The sequence below is a fragment of the Panthera pardus genome, unplaced genomic scaffold (assembly GCF_024362965.1).
Source record: "Panthera pardus isolate Hobbes unplaced genomic scaffold, ASM2436296v1 HiC_scaffold_2, whole genome shotgun sequence".
Classification (NCBI taxonomy): domain Eukaryota; kingdom Metazoa; phylum Chordata; class Mammalia; order Carnivora; family Felidae; genus Panthera; species Panthera pardus.
This window is the reverse complement of record NW_026526765.1, coordinates 129,151,453-129,157,847: the sequence shown is the minus strand read 5'-3', so window position 1 is coordinate 129,157,847 and position 6,395 is coordinate 129,151,453.

The window sequence follows — 6,395 nt, the reverse complement described above, 5'->3', positions numbered from 1 at the left end:
GCCCCGCCACGAGCGCAGCCCGAGCCCCACTTGGACGGCCGGGGGTCTCCGCGGCGAGGCGGGAGGTGCAAGCTGCGAGGGCTGCTGGGACTTGTAGTCCGCGAGTTGGGGGTCCGGGAGGGCAGTGCCTGGGGGGCCAGGGGCCGGTGCGAGTGTCTCTGGGAGGCTGGGGCCGAGCCGGGGTGGTTGTGGCTGGGCCCCCGCGCGCTAGGAAACCAGTTCAATGGTGAGGACAGTGGGGTGCTGCGTGCGCCCTAGGGGTATCCCCGACCAAGCCGCCTCCACCCCGTCCGAGGCTTCAAATGCGCTGGGACCACCGAGCAGAGTGTCGACAGGCTACTTGCCGCCGGTCAGGGCCAGGAGAGACAGCCTCAGCCTCGCACTCCCGTGCCCTAGGCCCCCACCTGATGCTCTGGTCGGAGCCAGGGCGGGACCTGGGGCGGGACCCGCGAGTCTGCCCAGGCGGCCTTCCTGGGAAAGGACCCAACCTTGGGCTCCTGCGAGTTGACTCCCCGCAGGATGCTCTTTTCACCTCGACGGTCAAGGCACCAGAGTGCAAGTTCTCATCATCCTGCTTGCCCCAGGGGCTTGGGGCGACATAGTAGTGGAATCTAGGCTCTGTGCAAAGATGATGACGGATCCCAATGCATGCACATTCTCTCTGCTGAACTCACTATTGAAAACACACACAAATCTCAGAAAAATAACACTTCTGCCCAAGTGTTGGCTTCAGCCGGCTCTCGTCCTTTTCACTGACTAGCCACACAAAATTTAGCTCCAAGTCATCTAAAACGCTCCTTTTTCTTTCCTCCCCTTCTGCCTCTCTGTTCTCCCTTTGGGAATATGGCAAGGTTTGCCTCCACTGGCCTCACCTCGGGTCATTCCACCCTCCATACCTCCTCCTCACCACCTCCAATATCTTCCTGAAAAACAACTCGGCCAGTCCCTCCTACTCAGAAACTTGTACTGACTAGAGGTGCCCAAAGACCATATCTGGACTTGGAAAACTTAGTTTTAAGGGGAGCTCCCTTCCTGCCCCTTCCACTGGCTCACAGGGAGGTAGGTGACTTTCTCTCCCCGAAAGGGCTTTCTCCTCTCTTCTCTCCCAGGCAAATTGTAGCTTGTCACCAGAGTGAACTGAGTCCTTTCCGACTCAATGTGTTTTTACTTTGTTCCTCTCTATCATGGTGTTTCACGTGCTGTATAGTAGTAATCTACAAGAAATAGGCAGGGCGGTGGCAAAGTGAGGTGGACAAATAACAAGCCGCCTGGGTTGGAATCCTGCCTCCAGTCCCTAGCTAACTTTTTAACCTTACATAATTAACTGTTCCTCTTTTTCGTCATCCTAAAAATAAGAATTAGAGTACTTATGTCACAGGATTAAATGAGACAAAATAAGTCAAGGGCTTTAAACTATACTTGAGGGGCACCCGGGTGGCTCAGTTGGTTGAGTGTCCGTCTTCGGCTCCAGTCATGATCTCACTGTTCATGGGTTCAAGCCCCGAAATGGGCTCTGTGCTGACAGCTCAGAGCCTGGAGTCTGCTTCAGATTCTGTGTCTCCCCCAACTCTGCTCCTCCCCCCCACTCCCCCGCCTCACGCTCTGTTTTCTCACCCTCTCTCTCTCTCAAAAATATAAAGAAAGAAAGAAAGAAAGAAAGAAAGAAAGAAAGAAAGAAAGAAGCTATACTTGAAATAAAACGCTTAATAAAATGTCCCTCTCTAGACTATAAAAGCCTTAATGTCAGAGCAGAGAGACAGAGAGAGATGAGATCAATGTTAAATTGATCATCCTCAACCATCTCTGCTGTTTCCCTTTTTGCCATAAGTGGCAAGAAATCTTTCCCAAATGCCATTTTCTGCATCACAACTCCCTGACATCTGCCCTAAATTATCTTTAAAATGATCTTTTTTTCAGGGCACCTGGGTGGCTCAGTCATTTAAGTGTCCAACTTAGGCTTGAGTCATGATCTCGTCATTTGTGAGTTCAAGCCCTGCTTCAGGCTGTGTGCTGACAGCTCGGAGCATGGAGCCTCCTTCAGATTCTGTGTCTCCCTCTCTCTCTGCCCCTCCCCTACACTCTCTCTCTCTCTCTCTCTCTCTCTCTCTCAAAATAAAATAAAAACATAACATTTTTTAAATGATCTTTTTTCCCTTAGTTGGGCATGTTTCAAAATGTCTACATCTAGTAGTCCCAGCTGATGGCCATGAGAAGGAACAACCCAGATTACAGCTGACTTTCTTCTCTTGGGATATGTTCACTTGACTAGGGGAATTTACATCTACTCCCCAAACCCTGGATTTCTTTTTTCCTTCTTCCTCTTCTTTTTCGTCTTCATCTTCGTCTTCTTCTCCTTCCCCTTCTTCATCTTCTTCCTCTTCTCTCTTCTTCTCCTCCTCTTCCCCCTCCTCTCCCTTCCCTTCCCCTCCAATGCTACTACTGGTCAAAACTACTGAAGGAGTAAGAGTTACCTGTGGGGACACAAAGATGAATGCAACAGTCATTTCTCACATGAGCCAAAGTGTTATTTCTTATGGCAACTTTTCCAAGTGTTCCTCAAATTCCTCATACGGAGAAGTGCATAGATGGAACACACACACACACACACACACACACACACACACACACACCATGGTCTCACAGTTAAATAACTGTGTGTATTGGGGCGCCTGGGTGGCTCGGTCGGTTAAGCGTCCGACTTCGGCTCGGGTCATGATCTCACGGTCCGTGGGTTCGAGCCCCACGTCAGGCTCTGTGCTGACAGCTCAGAGCCTGGAGCCTGTTTCAGATTCTGTGTCTCCCTCTCTCTGTGACCCTCCCCCGTTCATGCTCTGTCTCTCTCTGTCTCAAAAATGAATAAACATTAAAAAAAATTAAAAAAAAATAACTGTGTATATGAATGCTGAGTTCCATACAGGGGGAAAAAAAAAAAAAGATTTCTGTAGAGGTTCTTAGATCTTTTGATAAGCCAGTATGCATTGTCACTACCTGAGAGGTAAAAGGAATACGCAGCTTTCCTCAAATTTAGTCGACTACCCCTCTGCCCCCACCCTACAGACACATCCAGCACCACACTGAACTTGAACATGACAGACCTCACTGCTGCTTGTCTTTTCCATTTATGGTTTCTTTTGCCATACAAAAGTTTAAACTGTTAGTGTTGTAAAGTTTACCTATTATTTCCTGTATGGTTTTCCCCATAAAACCTCTTTTTAAAAAATCCTGCCCTCTCTCAAATTCATAAAGATATTCCCTTTGTATTTTCTTACAAAGCATTTTTAAAATTTTTGTCACATTTAGGTCCATCCACGATGGTCCATCCACGATTTGTTTATTCACGTACCAAGCCAATTGTTCCATCTTGCCCCACTGCTGCACAATGCAAATAGTATCACAGACTAGATTTCTGTATGCATATGTGTAGGTCTGTGGATCAGTTAGGATCAGGTTCCATTGCTTCCACAAGATAAAAGTTTCTTTCTTTCCCATGTTATCCACAGAGGCAGTCTAGGTGATGTGACATTCTATACATACCTTGTGTGTTGCTTTAGTTTGAAAGGTCCTGACCTCATGGTCCCACACAGTGAAATCTGCATTCCAGGCAGCAGGAAGGAATGAAGGTGATAAAGAGAAAATGATCAAATACTGTCAAACGATTCACAAGCTGCCCCATGGTAGCCAGAGCTGGGAAACGGGGTCTTTATTCTGGCCATCACATATATGCTAAAAATTCCACACAATGTTAAGGGAGTAGACACCTGGGAAATAGCAGCCATCTCTGCCAAATCTGCTTTGGGACTATTTATTCTGTTTCAGTAAGGTGCCTGAAAAATTCTTGTTTTTAATATTTTAAAATTTTATTTGTAGATGTATCAGAAAATTAAAATATAAAAAAGTAACAAACAAGAACATAATCAGCTGTGTATGACCTTTCAGAATCAACCACAGAAATGACCATGACATTATATCATTCCAGAAAGCTCTCTGTGCATAAAGATAGGAGGAAAGATCACAGAGATACTTTATAAGAATTGAACCTTAATATAGATGCTATTTAATAGAAGTATTACATTTAATTTTACTTCAACTTAAAAGAATTTCAAGTGAAACTGAAGGAAGAGTTGACCTTCAAATAATATTTCTTGACCACAAAAGACATTACTTGTTAAAAGGTACCTCTGAGGTTAAACAAAAATGGTGAAAAACATTAAGATATTCGGTCATTTTTTAAAATGATACATTTCAGGGGGGCCTGGGTGGCTCAGTCAGTTAAGTGTTGGACTTTTGATTTCAGCTCAGGTCATGATCTCATGGTTTCATGAGTTCGAGCTCTGCATTGGGCTCTGTGCTAACAGTGCAGAGCCTGCTTGGGATTTTCTCTCCCTTTCTGCCCCTTCCCCGCTCCTGTTTGCTCTCTCTCTCTCTCTCAAAATAAATAAACTTTAAGGGAGCATCTTAGATCTCAGGATTCTTTCCCTTTTTACATCTCCCTCGACCCTGTCTCCTGACTTTTGTTACTTATATTATTCTTGCTACATTGTCCAGGTTGATGAGAAACATATTCTGTTCTGTAAAAACACAATTGCATAGTTACTTGGTATATATTGTAGATTTAAATGAATTCCAAGTCTTTTATCATGGCTTTTCTGTTTACAAGTTCTTTATTTCAATTCATCTCTTCATGCACTAAGTTTCATCGTCAAGCTGTGTTTTCAAGAAGGGTTTTGGATGTTTAAGAATCTCTGTTGCCTTTACACTGGAATCATCTTGGCTGGGTATAATATTCTTGGGTCTCACCCTCTTTCCCTTAGAATAATGTAGGTTTTGCTCTTTTTGCTCTGGAAGAAATCTGAGACAAGTCTGAATGTTCCCCCTTAGAGGTGACCTCTTTTTCCTGCTTATATGCCTAAAGAAATCACTTTTCATCATTTTTTTTAGTTCAATAATTTAACTAGCACATGTCTTAGTATTAAATATTCTGAATTAAGCTTTTCTGGAACAAAATGTGTCTTTCAATCTGCAGTTATTGTTTCTGCTGCATTAGACATTCTCTTTTGGCTCTATTTTTGGTTTTTCTTCTTCAGGGATATCAATTCATCCTCATATTGGATCATCTTTGTATGCATTCCCTTTCTATTACTTCTACTTTCTTAAATCTCTTAACTTTGTTTAGCTGCCCTAGTTCGGTCCTGTGAGTTTCAGTGTGGTTAATTGCTTTCTTGTTAGTTCTAATTTATTTCTTTGTTCTATAATGATGTTGTTTTTGTCCTCAATTTTTTCCTTGTCATTGATTCTCATTTTATCATCCCATCTTTGAGACTTTGATAATTATTTTTTTTATTTTTTTAATGTTTATTTATTTTTGAGAGGGAGAGAGAGAGACAGAGAGACAGAGAGACAGAGTGTGAGCAGGGGAGGGGCAGAGAGAGAGGGAGACACAGAATCTGAAGCAAGCTCCAGGCTCTGAGCTGTCAGCACAGAGCCCAATGTGGGGCTCGAACCCACAAACTGCGAGATCATGACCTGAGTTGAAATCGGATGCTTAACCAACTGAACCACCCAGGTGCCCCTGATAATTACTTTTTCAAATTTATTTATTTATTTATTTTGAGAGAGAGAAAGAGAGAGAGGGAGGGAGGGAGGGGAGAGAGAGAGAGAGAGAGAGAGAGAGAGAGAGAGAGAGAGAGAGAAAGAGAGAGTACGTGAGTGAATGAGGCAGGGAGGGGCAGAGAAAGAATCCCAAGCAGGTGCTGTCAGCGTGGAACCCAACACGGGGCTGGATCCCACAAATCATGAGATCATGCCCTAAGCGGAAACCAAGAGCTGGATGCTTAACCAACTGCGCCAACCAGGCATCCCGGGGCTTGGATTATTAAATTCATATTCTTATTAAGTTGTTTTCTATGTGAAGCAACTGAAAGGAATTTCCTTGGGGTGGGGTCAGAGGAGTCTTTGTCTTTTGCCTACTGTTTTCTCTCTATTATTTGCTGCATGTGTTTGCATCCATTTCTTTTCATTTTGATTTGATGGCTGCTGGAACATGATAGCAGGAGAGAGGGGCTCATTGACTATCTCCCCACTGTTTGAGACCAGTCTGTTTTTCCCTCTGAGGTAAGTGAGAGGCAGAGTATTTGGATTTTGTACACTTTTTGGTAGTCAGGGAAGGGAAGGGAAGGGAAGGGAAGGAGAGAGAAGAACTCAACCAAAGTAGAGTGCAGTCTTTGTTGGAATACTGGTGTGTGCTTCTGTCCTGAGGTTCTGATTAATGTCCTGCACAAGGCTCAGGTCACCTGACTGGGGATGGAAAGAAGGACACTATATACCTTTTACAAGGAAAGGGGATAAGCCAGGCTTTACATCAGTTTCTCAAGTTGGAGTATTGTTCTAAATGCTTT